We start from the raw sequence: 21,602 nt of genomic DNA, 5'->3' as shown, positions 1-21,602 counted from the left end.
TCGTCTTATAATCGAGCAAATACAGTATTTTACCTTCATATGCGGTGTCCACACGACAAACGAACACACATGCTTGTTTGTAACAAGTCAGGTTCTTTGCAGGGTTACAATGTTGTTAATTCAAATCAACTGTGTCATTTGGCTATGGTTTCATATCCAACTTTTATGTCAGATGCTTAAGACACGCACTCCAAAAGTGAACTTCCATGTTACTGGAATACTTTGTCAAGATCAATAATATCACATGTTAATTTGTTGCTGTTTCCCAAAACCATTATGGGAATTTCATTAATGGATATTAAAAAGGAACATTCTACTGGTTTCCACTGAGACTGGTACAAAGCACTAAATCTCTGCATTCTTCCAGAATTGTTGGTAACATATAACTCCTAAGGTGTGCTCAAGTGCTCCCTACTCACTATCTACCCTACCCCTTTGTAGTTGTCTCACCTTTAGGTCCAGCGACGGGAGCACGAGGCTTCTGTCTTCGTTCTCTGCTGTAGAACAACTACTACAAAGGGGTAGGGTAGATAGTGAGTAGGGAGAGGGGGTTAGAAAGTGATAAGAGAGGGGGTTAGAAAGTGATAAGGCAGGGGCGTCCAACATACGGGCCAAATTCGGACCGCGAGACCTCGAGGTGTGGCCCGCGTAAGATCGGCAGCCAGGGCAACCGATCTTACGCGGGCCGCACCTCGAGCATGTACTGGCTTTTGATCTATACCTGCAATGCTACGTTTCATATACTATTGTATACCTGCAAATACAGGATTTGTATGTCTGATTCTGTTTATTTGAGATCACAAGTAAATTTCAGTTGATCTATACATGCAAAGCTTGGTTTGTGTGTTAATGTGTTGATCTATACCTGCTATCGGCAACTGGGGCTAATGTTAATATAATGCAGTGTGAAAAATCCATTCTGATGTAGACGTCTGTGACGTAGATTGTGTCCTGCTGTTTATGTGTTTTGGTTGTCAGTGTAGCAGAGCCTGTCCTCGGGTGTGTGTGTATAGGTGTTGGTGTGGCAGAGCCTGTCCTGGTGTGTGTTTGGGTGTTGGTGTGGCAGAGCCTGTCCTGGTGTGTGTGTGTTCGGTTGTCAGTGTGGCAGAGCCTGTCCTAGGGTGTGTGTTTGGGTCTCAGTGTGTCAGAGCCTGTCCTGGTGTGTGTGTGTGTGTGTGTGTGTTTGGATGTGGGTGTGGCAGAGCCTGTCCTGGTGTGTGTGTGTGTGTGTGTGTTTGGTTGTCGGTGTGGCAGAGCCTGTCCTGGTGTGTGTGTCTGGGTGTCGGTGTGACAGAGCCTGTCCTGGTCTGGGTGTCGGTGTGACAGAGCCTGTCCTGGTGTGTGTGGGTGTGTTTGGTTGTCGGTGTGGCAGAGCCTGTCCTGGTGTGTGTGTGTCTGGGTGTCGGTGTGACAGAGCCTGTCCTGGTGTGTGTGTCTGGGTGTCGGTGTGACAGAGCCTGTCCTGGTGTGTGTGTGTGTCTGGGTGACAGAGCCTGTCCTGGTGTGTGTGTCTGGGTGTCGGTGTGACAGAGCCTGTCCTGGTGTGTGTGTCTGGGTGTCGGTGTGACAGAGCCTGTCCTGGTGTGTGTGTGTGTGTGTCTGTGTGACAGAGCCTGTCCTGGTGTGTGTGTGTGTTTGGTTGTCGGTGTGGCAGAGCCTGTCCTGGTGTGGGTGTGTGTTTGGTTGTCGGTGTGGCAGAGCCTGTCCTGGTGTGGGTGTCGGTGTGACAGAGCCTGTCCTGGTCTGGGTGTCGGTGTGGCAGAGCCTGTCTTGGTGTGTGTGTTTGGTTGTCGGTGTGGCAGAGCCTGTCCTGGTGTGTGTGTGTGTCTGGGTGTCGGTGTGACAGAACCTGTCCTGGTGTGTGTGTGTGTGTGTGTCTGTGTGACAGAGCCTGTCCTGGTGTGTGTGTCTGGGTGTCGGTGTGGCAGAGCCTGTGTCGGTGTGTGTGTTTGGTAATCTGTTTCCTGGCACTTAATTTATAGTAGGAATTATTTAATTTATATTTATCCAGAGAAAAAAATGCCCTCCTGAAGTTGTAGTGACTTCAGGGGACAAAACATTCAAGGCCCTGAAATCATTTAGTGGAAAAGTTATTTATTGTGTTATAATATTTATTTCAAGGATTAGTCGCACTCAATTGTGGCTTCAGGCTTCCCATGTTGAATGATATTATTTTAGCCCAATAACAAAAGTATTATTCCATAGCACATTACTTTTGGAAATTATGAATGCCCCCCCCAGTTTGACTGTGGTATCTTGTGTGCCCCCCCTATATATTGTTTCTAGAGTCGCCACTGGCAGGGACTAATATTAATATATATATTGGCAACTGGGGCTAATATTAATATATATGGGCAGCAGGGGCTAATATATATATATATATATCAGCAGCAGGATCTAATATTTATATATATCAGCAGCAGGATCTAATATTAGGCCCTGAAATCATTTAGTGCAAAAGTTAAGGTATTGTGTTGTTTAAAGGATTTCAAGGATTAGTCTTACTAAATTGTGGCTTCAGGCTTCCCATGTTGAATGTACTTGTCCAATAACAAAAGTATCATTCCATAGCACATTACTTTTGGCAATATATATATATATATATATATATATATATATATATATATATATGTGTGTGTTTTTTCAGTGGTATGATTTAATGGTGGAAATTATTAATGCCCCCCCAGTTTGACTGTGGTATCTTGTGTGCCCCCCCCTATATATTGTTTCTAGAGTCGCCACTGCAGGTACTGCATTCAACCATGCAAGTCAATGGAGCCCAGCTTTCTAATCACAATGTGATTAGTAAAATAAATTAAATAAATAATAAGAAAAAAAAGTTACAAATAAAATAAAAAAAATTGTAAAATGTAAAAATAATTTCCCACTGATGTAACCATCAGAGGAACCTTCAAGTTCCAAAAAATTTAAAAGAAAATTAAATGAAAAAAAGGCAATAAATAAATAAATATTTATATAGATAAAAAAATATATTTATAAGCAAGTCCTAAAATTAGCGCTTTAGCTTAAAACAATTCTGGCATAGAAATAGTTAAAATACTTAGAGGTACATATAGTGCTAGTGCAAGATGTTAGGGTTTTATTTTTTTTTATTCATTTTTCATAAATTAAAAAACAAAACAAAAAAAAACACTTTTCCCCCTTGTAGGAAGAGGGAGAAATATCATCTCTGCACAGATCACACTGTGATCACCAACCAAGTCTCCCGAGACTTGAGACTTGAGATGCTGACTTCTGCTGGCGGGGGGGAGTCCAGGCTGTCAAAACACAGCTTGGTCTCCCGCGGCAGGGAGATGTTCCTGCTGATGCAACAAAATACGGACGTACCAGTGCGTCCACAGGGGCATCTTGCAATGCCTTATCTGGACATCTCAGTACACCCATAGGGGACGGAAGAAGTTAAGAAAAAGCCATATTTGTTTATAAATGAGAAAGAGGGAAATAATGGTTGGAGAGCACACATACTTCTTGCTATGCTGCCACAGGGAAAAGGGTTTACAAGATATATGTAAGCAATTGAAATGTTGAGTATAAAAATAAATTTGAAAAATAACCCTTGCTACCTTGACACAGTAAAAAAAGCTTTTTAAAATAACCTGGCAATGCTGGCACCTATTTAATGCCTAAATAATTGCTTTTCTACTTAACAAAAATGAATTTATATGCAGTACTGTGCAAAAGCTTTAGGGAGGTGTGAAAAATTGCTGTAATGTCTATCTTTGAAAGCATTCTTAGATGTTAATCTGTATTTTATTAAATAATTAAATAAACAAGTGAGTGAACGGAAGCCATCATTTGCTTTAAAACAGCATCAATTCTTCTAGATACAGTTGCACACAGTTGTTTTTTTTAACTCCTTAACTCCAATGACAGGCCATGCACGTCACGCAAAAATGGTCAGGTCACAACCAATGATGTGACTGGCATTAAACAAGCTTAGAAAGGGACTTATGATCAACAATCGCCTCCTAAGCTTCAAGCGTTAACAACAATCGCCTCCTAAGCTTCCATGGTATCGGTGAAAGTAAGTCCAAAAATAATAAAATAAAAAAGAAATGGTTTTGAAGTAGCTATCATGCCAAGTCAGCCAGTACATGCAGAAACCTGGCTAACTGCCCCCCCTTGTGTATTAATGCTGCCAGCAGTATGAGGTCTGCAGATCAGTTACAGCCACCCTGTTCCATGCCCCCCCCCACTTACACATCCATGCTATCACACACACACATTCACAGATTCACTCCCTCAATCACGCATACTCATTCAAACACCATCCCCCACCCTTTACCTGCATGCAGCTGCTTCGATGCCGCTCACAGACTTCAGCAGGGGGCGTGGCCTCCCTCTGCGTTCTCTTGTACTGCACAGAGGAAGCAAGACTGGAGCAGAGTCGTGTGATGTCACGTGCATTCACGTGACTCTGCTGGGTTCTGCTTCCTCTGTGCAGTACAAAAGCAGGGCTCTTGTGATCCCGATTACCCTGGCTGCTGATCTCACGCGGGCCAAACCTCGAGGTCCTGCAGGCCGCATGTTGAACGCCCCTGCTCTAGTCGGAACAACTCAGAACAAAGTCAGACTTGATGACCCGCACAGTATAAACTAAGGTTCATCCTTCTTTTTACCTTTTAGGTGTCAGATGACAAGTTGCACCTAATTGCATTGGTTTCTTTAAATGTAGTTACAAATCCTGCCGCCTCCACCTGAAAAACATCTCCCGAATCTGCCCTTTCCTCACACAAGGAACCATCAAGTTACGAATCCACTCCCTTGTGATATCCCGCCTGGATTACTGCAACTCCCTACTAATCGGTCTCCCCCTCTCCCGCCTTTCACCACTTCAATCCATCCTCAACACTGCAGCTGGATTAAATTTTCTCTGCGGCTATGTTACCTCTTACCACTCCCCTACACAGGATTTCACCCGCGCTGCACCCTTCCCCGTTTCCTTCAGGCTTTCTGCCTCATACGCAACTTTCAAAACCTTTCTGAAAAGCCACCTGTTAAGGGAAGCGTACAACATTCCTTCCCATTACTCCCAACCATCATCATAATCAAGCCATCTGAACAATCAACATCTTCGACACATTATCGGAACCAGATCAACTCATCCCCATCCAAGCAGTCCTCTCCTATTGTCTCACTTCCCCCTCAACCACCGACTAGATCGTTAGCTCCCAAGAGCAGGGCCCTCTTCTCCTTTCCACCAGTTTGTTATTGTATGTGTTTATAAATTGTTCTACTGACTGTAACAGCACTGCGGAATCTGCCGGCACTTTATAAATAAATGAAATGTAAATGTAGGCATAGTTGGTGTGAAAGGTCTAAGTGTAGAGACCAAGCGAGGAGGAAAGCCAGCAGTGCTGGTATGTTCCATGTGTCTCTCCCAGAGTCTTTGATCCTTCTGAGTTAGTATATATTTCAAGTCTTCCATATGGCCAGTTCATCCTTGGGCATGGCAGAGAGACCCAGGTGGAACTGATCATGTAAGGTGGGTTTGTTCCACTCTGTCTTCACCACTTCAAGGGTGCATATAATAAGGGTTCAGCAAGAGATAGTAGTCAGAAACAGTTATTATTATTTATTGTTTTATATAGTGCCATCAAATTCAGTTCAAATAGCTAAGGCAGCGTGCAATCAAAAGAGTACATCAAACAGAGGTCAAGATTACAGACAAACAAGGCAATACAAGAGACAAGTAAGAGTTTAAATACTGGGTAACACACAGAAGACACTGTAGCACAGTAAGTAGCGTAGATCTGGAAACTAGAATCCAAAGATACACAAGAAACAAAGCTCCAGAACACTGGAGCAATGTGGAATAAGTATGTAGAGTTTTTATAGTGGACAGGCCCCTGATAAAATTGGATGGTAGAGAGGTGTGCTTCCATTAAACATACCCCTCTGCCTGGAAACTATTAGAGGCGGTGTAATTATGAGGGTATGCTGTCCTCCCACTCCACAGGTGTTAAACCTAATGCTAAACATGGAGGTTAGCACATTGGTGGGACAGCCATAACTTTAGCCCGAGGCTTTGGATTAATTCAAGATTGCAGGATACAGTACTTTAGTCCATGACTTCAGCCTACTTCACTGTTTACTCACTTTGTATTTTGTTAAATAACAAATAAACTGTTAGTGTGTTTATTTTTGAAAGCATTCTTACTTTACAGCATTTTTTTCCCGCACACCCCTACTGTAAACACTTTGGACAATACTGTTTATATTATCATATTTAAATGTACTTACAATAATACATATTTCAATTCTACTCACACATGTATGCAAAACAGTTGTAACATATATATACATATATATATATATATATATATATATGTGTGTGTGAGTAAAGGTTGCATTTGTGTGTTCATATGAAGGGGATCTGGACACTTGAGACTAGCTCAGCCTTTTTGATCTTAATTGATCAATGTCTCATGCCCTCAGTTGCCATCAAGAGGTGTGTTTTAACCTGCATCTATTTTAAATACGAAATAGCATTTGCTGAGAAAAAGATCAAAGATCCCTTAGCTAAATGTATATGCAAGGTTAAGAAGTTAGCCCTGGGGTGAGTATGGCTTTAGCATAAATTTTCTTTTCTGTCATTTATCTGGATTTTATTGGCTTGTTGACAGGGCCGGACTGGCCCACCGGGATACCGGGAAATTTCCCGGTGGGCCGGCAGGTCCGTGGGCTGGGCGGCCGGCAGACTAACCCTGAAGGCGCCAGGGGCGGGCTGGGCAGGGGGGCAATTGCCCCCCAGGCTGCCCGAAATCTAATCAAAGCGGCCGCTGGGTGCTGATGCGGACGGCCGGCATCAGCACCCAGCAGCCGTGTGCGATGGCCGTCTAGTGATGGGAGCAGCGTGAGGGGTGAAAGCTCCGCCCCCTCGTACTCAGACTGCTGCAGCACCGGATGTCAGGTCAGTGACATCCTGTCAGCATAGAGGAGAACAGTGTGCAGCTACCAGAGGACCGAAGTCAAGAGAAGTAGAAGGTCAGTAAACCAATGTATTTTTTGTACTGTATAATATTTTTTTGTATTTGTTAAAAACAAAAAAAATCGGCATGTGTATGTATGTAAGTGTGTCCCCCTATATGCCACTCTGCCTCCAGAAATGCCTTATACCCCCTATATGCCACTCTGTCCCATGATATGCCTTTTAACCCCCTATATGCCAGAGTTGCATATAGGGGTATAAGGCATTTCTGGATGCAGAGTGACATATAGGGGGTCAAAAGGCATTTCTGGAGGCAGAGTGGCATATAGGGGGTTAAAAGGCATATTATGGGGCGGAGTGGCATATAGGAGGGTATAAAGCATATCGGGGAGGTAGAGTGGCATATAGGGGGGCATAAGGCTTTTCTGGAGGCAGAGTGCCCCATGATATGCCTTTTAACCCCCTTTATGCCACTCTGCCTCCAGAATGCCTTATACCCACTATATGCCACTCTGTCCCATGATATGCCTTTTAACCCCCTATATGGCAGAGTGGCATATAGGGGGTTAGAAGGCATATCATGGGACAGAGTGGCATATAGGGGGGTATAAGGCATTTCTGGAGGCAGAGTGGCATATAGGGGGTTAGAAGGCATATCAGGGGGGGCAGAGTGGCAAGCCTGGGGGCAGAGGTGCATAACTCGGGGGTAGGTTGTCAAATGAAAGGAAATAAAAACCAAACATGTCTCAATCATAGCTTTTATTAAATATGGAAAAAAATAGTCTACATGAATTAATAAAGAAATAAAAGTTTCTTACCAGAATATCGTGAAGAATAATGTGATCAGTGTTTTGTTCCACTGAATAAAATGGAACTTTTTCATCTAAAAATGTTCGCAGTAGCAAATGTTTTCATCCCATTATGTGTAATGTATTTAATTTATTAGGGCCTTTTAACACTTTTGCTTTCTGGCATTTTAATACAAATAATGAGATAAAAAGAATGGCGAATAGTGTGACTCGGGTATGTATAAGGGGTGCGTGTGGGTATAAGAGCTTGACCGTGAGAAACTATATGGGGCTGGTCTCCAAATTTTTCCAGGGCTGCTTTTCAGTCCCAGTCCGGCCCTGCTTGTTGATTCAAGCACTTTATATTTTATCACTAACTTTTTGGGGGTCTGTGGTCTTAATATAAATGTCATAATCATATCTTATTGCATTGCTGTAATATGTTATAAAACCTATCTGAACATTAATTGGCTGCATCCATGTATACTATGAATATAAGCCCTTTAAGGTTTTCTTTACTTGTAGAAGGTACTTTTCGGTCCCTTTGGTGCGAGTATAATTTATTGAACAGTGACGCCATGTGGCACACTGTGAAATTACAAGGGCACAACTTAAATTTTTTGGGTGATCACTGGTTTACTTCCGTTTCAAATGAAGCATCTTTAAATGGACATTCCAGCCACCATATGCACTTTAATACATATGATAACTGTGTGGGCTATTTAGATTTTTGTGTTTTTGCACATGCATAGGGAGATTTTGCAGAATCCCCTCACATGCATTTGCACCTCTCCACACCCCACAGCGAAATGCCCTGCAGGTGATGTGTTTGGCTGCACTTACTTCTAGTCATACCCTGCACTGGCTAGTGGAGGGCTGCATGCAGGGGACTGTTCAGACCCCTGTGAACATATGTGGTAAGTACTTCCATTGAGTTGAATGGGAGCACTCTCCAGTAACTTGACTGCAGACAAGCAGTGGCAAAAAGTGCTGGATCAAGGAAGAGGAGGGCGGCTGGTGCAGCAGGACTGGAGAATCTAGGTCATTATTTTTATTTTAGAAGAATGCATATTAAAGTACTCACAGAGTATTTTAATATGCATTCTTCTATAGTGGAGGTGTCAGGGATACTAAACTGTCCCTTTCGCATAGCCTTCTAATTACCCGTCTCTTTACAGTTATAATCATACCATGTTAATCTTTCGTACTCAACAGGGCATTGTAGTCCCTAACATAATAATCATCTGTTCCTCAGCAGCTCTAAAAATCTAAGGGTTACAAGGCCATTTCCAAACAATTTAAAGTCCTTTCCACAGTGAGAAAGAATATTAAAAGACAGTTAAGACAGTTGCCAATACTGTCCCTGGAGTGGACATCCAAGCAAATTCACCCCATGGTCAGACCATGCAATGCTCAGAGACATTGCAAAACACCCAGGAGTTACATCTCAGACTCTACATGCCTTTGCATGTTAAATGTTAAAATTTATGACAGTGCAATTAGAAAAGGACTAGAAGAAAGCCTCTTTTCTCTAAGAAGAACATGACAGTATGCCTTATGTTTGCAAAGTTGCATTTGAACAAATCACAAGACTTCGATCCCAATGTCCTTTGGACAGACAAGACCAAAGTGGAGATGTTTGGCCATAATGTGCATTGCCATGTTTGGACTTTTTTTCAGCCACAGGACCTCGGAACCTAGTGGTCATTGAGTCAACCATAAACTCTTCTGTATATCAAAGTAGTTTAGAGTCAAATGTGAGGCCATATGTCCGACATCTAAACCTTGGCTGAAATTGTGTCATGCAACAGGACAATGATCCCAGCAAATCTACAACAGAATGGATGAAAAAGAAAAGAATCAAGGTGTTGCAATAGGCAAGTCTAAACTTCAGCCTGATACCGTGGAGGGACCTTAAGAGACCTGTGCATAAAAACAATGCCCGCAAACTTCAATGAATTGAAGCAAAGTTGTAAAGAAGTGTGGGCCAAAATTCCTTCAGAACAATGTGAGAGGCCGATAGTACAGAAAAAGATAACAAACGTTATTGCTGCTAAATTTGGTTCTATAAGCTACTGAATCATAAGGTGTACTTAGTTTTTGACACATGGCTTCTCCATTTTGGCTTAATTTTGTTGAATAAATCATGACACTGTTGTTGTACATCTGAGGTTGTATTTACCTAATTTTTAGACCTGCTAAGGAACAGATGTTGCATGGACTCCTAATCATTTTACTGCATACACTTCAACACAGTAGGGACACAATATGTATATAGGTTGAACTTGATGGACTTTGGTCTTTTTTCAACCTTATGAACTATGTTACTATGTTACTATGTTACTTAAAGGCTCACTTCCCCCCAACCACCGACTAGATTGTAAGTTTGCAAGAGCAGGGCCCTCCTCTCCTTTGCACCAGTTTGTTATTGTATTTGTTCTACTGACTGTAACAGCACTGTGGAATCTACCAGGGCTTTATAAGTAAATGCAATGTAATGTATATACTTTTCTAGTTTCATATCTGAGTTTCTCTATTTCTTGTTTAATTTTCCTTCTTTAGTAAAATGTACCGATATACTGTGATTTGTACTGTATAATGCATACTACGTAAATTAAAGCTCTAACAGATTTTATACTCTGATAGTATATCAATAAAAACTTCGTTAAAAAAGTATTCTCCTGCCGTCATATGTACATGATAGCCAAGTGTACCCTTTAAATGGCCATTTTCTTCTTGCAAGCAACTGAGTTACAATAGTTACAGAGGGTCTACTGGTTAAAGTACTTCCAACATACTTTAATATGCTAGGGCTGACCAGGCATCCTCAGTTTCCGGGACAGTCCCCGTATTGAGGGGCACACACTGTGCAAGCAACGTCTCTTGTTCTGTCCGGGGGAAGCTGGAAGCCAACGGAGTGTGAACTTGACCCTGCTCTGTTCCTGGAATGGATCAGGAATGGATCGAAGCAAAACAGGGAAAGTGAAGCAAGAGCGAGATATGCAGCTCCGCAGCCTGGGTACGACGTGACAGTATCCCCCTCCGAATGAGCGGCCTCCGGACACGAACATACACAGAAGGAAGGCCTGCTCTCTGATGGAAGAACTGCGTAAACAAGGCAACCCAGGAACCTGCATACTCAGGAGACTGAAAAACTTAGGAGTCCTTCAATGACCAGCACTGCCGCTTAGACCAATCTCCTCCAAAACAGGAATCAGAATATCTGAACAGGAATGAGGAAGTTGTCTCTAGCGGACTTTTAGGTCCAGACGAAGGCAAGGCAGATAAGCCCACTTGACAGGGCCGACACGACAGGTAACCCACTTGACAGGGCCGACACGACAGGTAACCCACTTGACAGGGCCGACACGACAGGTAACCCACTTGCTGGGCAGACACGACAGGTAACCCACTTGCTGGGCAGACACGGCAGGTTGCCCACTTGCTGGGCAGACACGGCAGGTTGCCCACTTGCAGGGCACTCAACCAGGGTAGTCCGGATGCAGGCACTCATCCTGGGAGTGCGAGCAACACAGAGGAAAGCAGCGGCCCCTACGAGTGACACCGAGAGTGCTATAGTTCAGGCAAGGGGGTGGAGGAAGGTGTATGAATGAGTATGCATGATTGAGGGAATGAATGAGTATCTGTGAATATGGGAATGAGTATCTGTAAATGAGTATATGAATGAGTGAATGAGTAAATTAATGAATATGTGTGTGATAGCATGGATGTGCAAGTAGGGGGAGCATGGCACAGGGAGGCTATTTGAAGCTAGGATGCTACATGGATGCTGTTTGAAGCTAGGATGCCACAGGCAGTTGGACAGGGCCTGGTTGCAGGGCGACCACACTCACCCAGGTGTTGAGCACCTAGGGTTGTGCAGCCACATACCAGCACCCTGACATAGCAGCAGATGTAGTCCAAAATGAAACGAAGTGATATCCTGCAGGTCACCCTGGAGCAGGCATGAAACATATCACTAGAATCATGTGCAGGATGCTGCAGGCTGGGAGTATGGAAGCTAAGCAGAGAAATATAGCAGAAACAGAACAATCAAGGGACAGGGAGACCAGGCACGAAACATAACCAGACAAGACATACATGATACAGGGCACAACAAAGGACAGGGAACAAGGCAAGGAACACAGGGGAAGGAGTGAGGAGCCAGAATCCTCGGACGCTTCTCCTTTAAGCAAGGATATGACTACTTAACTGGGACATGGGGAGAGGAGAGAGGAACCGAAATCCTCAGATGATTCAGGGAAGAAGGGCAGAGGTACATAAGAGACAGACAAACATGAATACAGGAACTAGCCTAGGACTGTGTGATAACAATTGGAGATTCCGTCACATCATATGGCCATAGTATGCTTAGCCCACCACTACGCCAAAGTACTCCAATGACGGTGGGTCCTAACGCTAATCTCTGCTGACAGTGGTACGAAACAAAGCAAACATGTAATCCAAACACAAAGCACTGAGACATACCTTTAGACTGCAGACTGAGACAAACAGAACACACGAGTGGGGCACACCTTATAAAGGAAACAGAGCTGAAGCAGAAGCAAGGAATGGAAGATCAGAACAGAGCAAAAGGAAATCCAGGAATGGATCGAAGCAAAACAGGGAAACTGAAGCAAGAGCGAGATATGCAGCTCCGCAGCCTGGGTAGGACGTGACAGTATCCCCCTCCGAATGAGAGGCCTCCGGACACGAACATACACAGAAGGAAGGCCTGCTCTCTGATGGAAGAACTGCGTAAACAAGGCAACCCAGGAACCTGCATACTCAGGAGACTGAAAAACTTAGGAGTCCTTCGATGACCAGCACTGCCGCTTAGACCAATCTCCTCCAAAACAGGAATCAGAATATCTGAACAGGAATGAGGAAGTTATCTCTAGCGGACTTTTAGGTCCAGACGAAAGCAAGGCAGATAAGCCCACTTGACAGGGCCGACACGACAGGTAACCCACTTGACAGGGCCGACACGACAGGTAACCCACTTGACAGGGCCGACACGACAGGTAACCCACTTGCTGGGCAGACACGACAGGTTGCCCACTTGCTGGGCAGACACGGCAGGTTGCCCACTTGCAGGGCACTCAACCAGGGTAGTCCAGATGCAGGCACTCATCCTGGGAGTCGCGATGCATGGCACTCATCTTGGGAGTCCTCTAGTGGGGCGCTGGCCGCAACTCAGGAAACCCCCTTGGTGGGGAACACTCGACAGGAAAGACCCCTTGGTGGGGCGCACTCGACAGGAAAGCCCCCTTGATGGGGTGCACACGACAGATAGTCCCCTTTGGGTGGGGTGCACACGACAGATAGTCCCCTTTGGGTGGGGTGCACACAACAGGAAACCCCTTTGGGTGGGGTGCACACGACAGGAAACCCCTTTGGTGGGGTGCACACGACAGGAAACCCCTTTGGTGGGGTGCACACGACAGGAAACCCCTTTGGTGGGGTGCATGATAGGTAGCCCTCTGGCCGGGTTGGAATGCTGCAGACTCCACTCCGCGAACTCCTGGCCGTTTGCCTGCGGCCATGTGTCACAAACTGGGTCCAAACAGATGACTGCATTGACCCAGCGCGCCCAAAGATTGTGTGCAGGAGTCACAGTGCAGTAGTGGAGTTGGACAGGGCATGGTTGCAGGGCGGCCACACTCACCCAGGTGTTGAGCACCTAGGGTTGTGCAGCCACATACCAGTGCCCTGACATAGCAGCAGATGTAGTCCAAAATGAAACGAAGTGATATCCTGCAGGCACCCTGGAGCAGGCATGAAACATATCACTAGAATCACGTGCAGGATGCTGCAGGCTGGAAGTATGGAACCTAAGCAGAGAAATATAGCAGAAACAGAACAAGCAAGGGACAGGGAGACCAGGCACGAAACATAACCAGACAAGACATACATGATACAGGGCACAACAAAGGACAGGGAACAAGGCAAGGAACACAGGGGAAGGAGTGAGGAGCCAGAATCCTCGGATGCTTCTCCTTTAAGCAAGGATAGAACTACTTAACTGGGACATGGGGAGAGGAGAGAGGAACCGAAATCCTCAGATGATTCAGGGAAGAAGGGCAAAGGTACATAAGAGACAGACAAACATGAATACAGGAACTAGCCCAGGACTATGCGATAACAATTGGAGATTCCGTCACATCATATGGCCATATATGCTTTGCCCACCACTACGCCAAAGTACTCCAATGACGGTGGGTCCTAACGCTAATCCCTGCTGACAGTGGTATGAAACAAACCAAACATGTAATCCAAACACATAGCACTGAGACATACCTTTAGACTCCAGACTGAGACAAACAGAACACACAGGTGGGGCACACCTTATAAAGGAAACAGAGCTGAAGCAAAGAGCTGAAGCAGAAGCAAGGAATGGAAGATCAGAACAGAGCAAAAGGGCTGGGGGGCATCACATGGGGGGGGTTGGGTGGTGGGATAAATATACAATGCAGGGCTAGCTGGGCCAATACAAAAGGGCATGGAGGCATTAGGGTGACCAGATCGGCCATGTTTTCCAGGACACATATAACTTTTACATATTGCTGACCAGCCCAGATAAAATTCTGCCCTGCAGGGCAGTGTTTTATCTGTGCTGGCGGCATCAATACGGCACGATATACAATGGGGCAAAAACACAAGACCGGGGGTCAACGACAAAGCAGTGTGAAAAATACTTTTTTTTTTTTTTGTAGCTTAGCTTGTCCGGATGTGGGTGTCAATGTGTGGCAAAGCCTGCCGTGATATGTATATGTTTTGGTGTTGGTGTGGCAGAGCCTGTCCTGGCATGTGTGTTTGGGGGTTGGTGTGGCAGAGTCTGTCCTGGTGTGTGTTTGGGTGTCGGTGTGGCAGAACCTGTCCTGGTGTGTGTGTTTGGGTGTCGGTGTATTTGGTCATCTGTTTCTTGGCACTTTACTTTTTGTAGGATTTATTTTTTACATATCCAGAGATAAAACGCTCCTGAATTTGTAGTCACTTCAGAGGACAAAACTTTCTAGACCCAGAAATCAGTGAGAGGAAAAGTAAAGATTTTGCGTTATTTACTCTATTTCAATCTGCATATTTTATAAAAAACGATCAGTGGTACTAAATTGGGGATTATTCTAGCTCTGTGACCGAATAATAAGAATTTAATTAAAGACAGGAGGCGAATATTTTGCATATCTTCCTTTACTAAGACCTCACAGCAGCAAAGGAGAATCCTTGGACACAGATTTTCCAGACCCACCAAAGCAGAAAATGGATTATGCTGAAACATAAAGAAAACCATACCAGTATCTGGTAATGGGACCGCATGCAAGGTATACAATCATAAGGACGGCATAATTATAAAATCTCAAAGAAATATAAACAATGAATATAATAATAGAAAAAAACATCAGAGAAGGGGTTCCAAATTTAAACATTCCGGGTCGGGGAAAGATGGGTGTGAAAAATATTTGCCTCCGCTCACACAGCTAGAATAATTCCCAAGTTTATAGAATGACAGGAGGCTCAAATTTTGCTTTTTTAACGCTGAGAAAAAGAGAATCCGGAAGACCCGATATGGGAACGTGAGCAGTCAAGGTGGCAGAGTGGGCCACGTTGATGCTGCGGTACGATTTCTCTTGGGGAAAAAAGTGCAGACAAAAAGTTGATAACGTCTGTCACAGGGGCTGTAAAGGGATCACATTGTTGAGCCATACACCAGCTACTCCACTTGTTCCAAGCGGTGGAGTAGGAGCATCTAGCACCAGGATTCACGGAGTAGGTCTCTAGCTGAGTCTGATAGGCCTGACAGATTCCAGGAGCCCCTGAAATCGACCACGCCACCCGAGAAGGACAATGATCGACCACCAGAGGGTGTGGAGAGTCCTCCGGATCTTAAAGGAGAAAAGTATTCCAAGGAAGGATGAGGGGATCCCAGTGGGACATTTCTAAGAGAGCGGGGAACCAGGGTTGAGCCGCCCACAGGGGCGAAACTAACACAAAGGAAATCAACTGTCGCCGCACTTGGTGGATCACTTGAGAGATCATTCAAAAAGGAGGAAATGCGTAAGAACCTGTCTGAGGCCAGGTCCCAGAAAAGGCGTCCGCCGCTGTTGATTCCGGATCCGGGAGCCAACTGAGGAAGGTTGGAAGTTCCATCTGGATGCGAACAGGTCCACTGAGAGGGGACCCCAACGAAGAGCGATCATCGAGAAAACATGCCTGTCCAACATCTGGTCGCTGGCATCCCTCCACGACCGGGAGAACTAATCCGCAGTCAAACTGCTCGCACCCGGACTACACCGAAAAAGAGATTTGCCTGTGAAGACAGAACTGAAACAAGTCCCTGGTCAGGTTGGACAGACCTTCCGACCGAGCGCCACAGAGACGGTTGACATAGCGCACTGCTGACACATTGTCCATGCGTAGCAAAATAGAACAATGTGAAATCTCCTTCGAAAAACTGCGGACCGCAAAAGATCCGGCTATAAGTTCCAAACAGTTGATGTGTAAGCGACGCTCGTCCCATGACCAGCGCCATCCGTTTGCAGAATCTGCGCCCCCCAAAGGCTAACGTCTGATTCCAAGACAAAGTCTGGTCTGGTACCGAAAATGGCTGTGCCATTCCATGCTTCTATGTGCTTTATTATTATTATTTATTGTTTTATATAGCACCAACAAATTCCGTAGCGCTGTACAATGGGTAGACAAGACATAACAAGTAGCATGTAACATAACAAATTGACTAACAGAGACAACAGGTGAGGAGGGCCCTGCTCAGATCTAGCCACCAATTGAGTTCCAGGCGCACACCTGACTGGAGGGGAACCAATTGATCATAAGATTGGAGAGCCCGGAGATGTCGGGCTTTCAGGCGATGAGGTGCCATCAGTAGGAAAAGAATGTGAGACGAGCCGCAGGGGGCGGGGAGGAAGGAAAGAAGATAATCTTGGTGTACCCGATCCTTGATTAGCCCTGGGTCAAGGGGGGGATTTTGGGTTGTTGCCTCGTCAGCCAGCACAAAATTGGAGTTATAGGGCAGACACGTCTAATATTTTATCCTGTGCCTATTTTAAACCCTTTTCCAAAGGCCTACGCGGGTCTCTACCCTTTTTATTCATGTATGTGACCATGAAAGAATCAAATTATGGGGTGGCCATAACTTTGCCCGGGATAGTGGGCCGAGGGCATTCAGCCCTAAGTCTATTGTGCACCTCTCTATCTACGGCTTTGTGCATCCAGACCTGCAAATAGCAGGCTATATGGTCTGCCGGTGTCCACTCAGCCGACCTAAGGCGGGGTATAAAATGGGGGTGAAATAGGGTTTCACCCTGAGGGGTAAAGACCAGGTCTGCTTCCGATGGGTCTGCGCATTGCAGTGCAGCCTCCGAACTGGTTAAGGGCTCACCCGAACCAAGTTCCTGGGTCAACTGAAAGTTTGAGTCCTCATCAGAGGAATAATCACAGACATCTCCCGAGAGAGGTGTATAATCAGGTGCATCCCCCAAAGGGTTTGCTAACGTGGAAGGTCCAGCTGAAGCATGGCGCTTGGCAAGTTTAGCCGGACCTTTGCCTTTATTGGCTTGAGCCAAAGAGTGCTAGACCCTTTCCAAGGTCTCTTGGGAGGTGGGGACCCTGCAGAGCTCTCTGAATCAGAGCCTGAGGGAAAGAGATCTGAGGGATGGTGGACACCAGCTGGGACGTGGTTAAATTGGCTAGAGCCTCTTTAATTGCCACCTGAATCCAGGCTTCGATATCAGCAGGGAGATCATTAGAGTCAGAATCTGTATCAGCAATGATGGATTCCCCAAATGCAATATAGGCAAGAATAAATGTAGAGGGTAAATTATATAAATTTCCCAATTTGAAAACAGGGGGTTAAAGTTGTGAGGCTCACTCAGAGAGAAGTATTCAATGAACGTAATGGCACAGATTAATCTCAGGGCTCACCTGGAATGGAGACTATGTGAAACTATGAGAAAACACAAACTCTAAAACACCACAGCAAGCGCGGGAAAATAACGTATTTATATAAAAGGCACTATGCCCCATCATGTTGGCCGCCTCAAGTTCCAAAAATGAGCAAAGGAACAAGCTAGGTGGGAAACCAGTACTCTCCCAACCCCAAACGCTAAGAAGAAATACAGAAATTTTTACGGAGATAGAGAATCCATCTGTTTAAACACAGTGACGGAGGGGAGAGCCCTGGACAGAAGCAGCGAAGATGGAGGATTAAAATATCAGGTAAACTAAAGAGAAAAAAATGCTATATGAGGAGGAAAAAAGCTCTTAACCCCTTCGCGACCTTTGCCGGTTCAGGACCGTCATAACAAGAAGGTCACTAAATGACCTTTGACGGTCCTGAACCGTCAAAAAATTAAATAAGCTTAGAAAGTGATCAAGGATCACTTTCTTCGCTTAAACGGCCTTGCTGCAATGCCTCGATGTCGAGGCATTCAGCAAGGCCGAGATCGGCATCGGGGGCCATGTCTGGCCCCTCCCCGGGGCGTCAACAGCCGCCATACATTGTATGGCGGCGGACGCCCGTTTTAAAAGCGTTTAGGAGGCGATCAACGATCGCCTCCTAAACTTAAATGGTGTCGCTGGAATGCCTCGATCAGGAGGCATCCAGCGACACCAAACACTTACCTCTGGGTGGGCTGTGACCGCTCCGGAGAGCGGTCACAGCCGCCGCTGCCGGTGATCTTCGCCATCAAGCAAGATGGCGGCGGCCCGGGAAATAAAACAATAAAGACGAAAAAGTTCGCTAGAGGGTCTCCAGACCCTCTAGAGAACTGGCTCCACTTGCTGGTTGAATACAGGTACTGCATTCAACCATGCAAGTCAATGGAGCCCAGCTTTCTAATCACTATGTGATTAGTAAAATATTCAAAAAAAATAAAAATAAATAAAAAATGGAAAAAAAAAATAAAAAAAAATGTGCTAACATTTAAAAATAATTATGCAGTGATGTCACTAGATGAACCATCCAGTACCAGCAAAATGTGTAAAAAAAAATATAAAAAAAGTATTAAAAAAATAAAATTAAAAAATAAAGTTTATTATTTTGAGCAAGTGCTAAAATTTCTCACAAATCTCAACAAAGAGTTAAAATAAAAGCACTTCAAATACCCAAGGGGTGTCTAATATATAAAAAAAATGGCTGATGGGGTAAATTGGAGTGGCCTAGCTCAAAGATAGGGCATAGGTACAGACTGACCAAAATGGAGAAAAAAAGCGCACTTCCCAAATGTGGCATTTTAAATCTGAAACAACCCGACAAACCCATGCATGTCGGGTATCACTGCACTCAGGAGATGTTCCTGAACACACATTGGCGTGTTGTTTGACAGTGGCATATACCAGGACCTGTATATCTATAACTAAAGTACAATTTGTGTGAAAAAAAAATAAAAAAAATTACTATTACAAAGTTTGACAAAGTGTAGTTCTATAATTGGTGCATGGAAAGGGTTAAAATAACAGCATTTGGAATACCCTGGGGTGTCTAGTTTTCAAAAATATATGGTTTGAATGGGTTAAATTGAGTTAACCGGCTTCAAAGATATTCCAAAGAGGAGAGGGAGGCACAATGACCAAATGACCACCTGAATTACGCATGCCCCAAAAGTAGCCTTTTACCAGCCAAACAATCTGACAAACCCATGCATGTGGGGTATCGCTGTACTCAGGAGATGTTGCTGAACACATATTGGGGTGTTGTTTGACAGTGACATATACCAGCACCTGTATATCTATAACTAAAGTACAATTTGTGTGGAAAAAAAAAAAAAAATTACTATTACAAAGTTTGACAAAGTGTAGTTGTATAATTGGTGCATGGAAAGGGTTAAAATAACAGCATTTGGAATACCCTGGGGTGTCTAGTTTTCAAAAATATATGGTTTGAATGGGTTAAATTGAGTTAACCGGCTTCAAAGATGTTCCAAAGAGGAGATGGAGGCAGACTGACCAGATTTGTTAAAAAAGATTTGGAAATCATAAAACGCTGCTTGTACTTATTGCCCTATAACTTACAAAAAACAGCAAAAAAACATAAAAACATTGGGTATTTCTAAACTCAGGACAAGTAGTAGAATCTATTTAGCTAGTTTTTTTACTTGCTTTTTTAGGTGAGTAAAAGATTTTTCAAATAAAAGTCATAAAATGTGTTTTTTTTTTCAATTTTTCACCATGTTTTTTTAATTTTTTTTATAGTAAATAAGATGATACGATCATAATAATCTGAAGAAAGCCCATCTTGTCCTGAAAAAAACAATATATAACTTATGTGGGTACACTAAATGGGTGAGGAGAAAATTACAGCTGAACACAAGCACCACAAAAGTGTCAAAACAGCCTCGGTCCCACAGGGTACAAAACGAAAAATGAGCCCGGTCCTTAAGGGGTTAAAGCAAAACACATGATTAAGAAAAAACCATAGAGGAGTAAACTAAACGGATAATACATTAATAATGATAATGTCATGAAAAGTAGACAGCAAATATCTCAAGACAAATATTAGAAATATGACTGACCTGCATGAGGAGCAGCAAAGGAAGAGGAGACATTCTTGCTGAATGAGACTTATATATGCTAAGGCTGTCTCTGATTGGTTGTTATTTGTTTTTCTCCTTTGCTGCTGTGAGGTCTTAGTATATCACGCTATAAAATTGTGGCTTCAGGCGTCCCTTGCATGATGACTTTTTTTGTGTACTGATGTACCCCCAATCCCATCACATAAGTTTCTATCCTATATTATCTGCCGAGCACTGATGTCATCTTTATTCAGCCCACATGCCGAGGAGTTAAGATTCTATTTATTTCCATACAGGGGCGTAACTAGAAGCCTCAGGGCCCCGGTGCGAGAATCTGTTAACGGCCCCCCCAACCCAATCTACCCCCCTTCTCACGCTATCTACAATTCTCACTATCTACCCTCTCCCTAGCCCCCTTTGTAGGTCACTTACCGTGCAGTCCTGTGGTGTCCTCTGTCTCGCTGTTCTGCCGCGGTGCGCACGGCTTCACTGCTGAGCGCCGGCATGACGTCACATGCTGGCGCTCAGCGTGAAGCGCTGGCACCCGAGACAGACGCCTCACGCTCCCACCACTGAAGTCGGGGCAGCATTGAGGCAGGCGGCGGCGGCAGGGAGAAAAGGAGACAGAAGGGTGCCGAGCACCCCTTGGGCCCCCCTAACTAGCAGAACTCCAGGGCCCGGTCGCAGTCGCAACCCCGGTAGTTCCGCCACTGTTTCCATAAAAAGGCCACCAAAATCCTCAGCACCAGGCCCATGATGCTCTTAATCTGGCCCTGCCCAAAAGATTTTAATAAGTATCTCAAGGACAAAATGTAAGAATTATATATATATATATATATATATATATATCATACAATCACTTCATAAACACATACCAAACACACTGCATATATAGTTTGAAGAAAATATGCTTATAAAATGTATTTTTTTACCATTTGCCAATTGTCCCCGGATTTCATTTTAATCCGACTCCTCACAGGTATTTATTTCGAAGGCAACACTGCAGTAAAGTAAACTTTCTTCAGAAGACATAAACGGAGGAGAAAAATGAGACACGCATCAATTTACATGCCTTAAAATGGGTTGGATCCCCCACAAAAAATACTCCTATTCATGAAAATATAAAACGGAGGGGGAAGACTTTTTGTCAGAAAACTATGAAGTCAAATTGTCCTTATATGTTTCTGGTAACAAGAATACTAAAGAAAAAACTTGCTTTTCTTTCCTGCATTACCACATTCTTACTGAAATATGTGAATTTAAAGGGGTTGTACTTGGCGCCAACAGTCACGTGCGGGTGTACCACAGGGTACAGACATGCGTTTACCAACCACC

Source organism: Sceloporus occidentalis, unplaced genomic scaffold (genome assembly GCF_023333645.1).
Source record: "Sceloporus occidentalis isolate IW3139 unplaced genomic scaffold, rSceOcc1.0.p SCAF_311, whole genome shotgun sequence".
Taxonomy (NCBI): domain Eukaryota; kingdom Metazoa; phylum Chordata; class Lepidosauria; order Squamata; family Phrynosomatidae; genus Sceloporus; species Sceloporus occidentalis.
Note: the sequence above shows the minus strand (reverse complement) of the source record.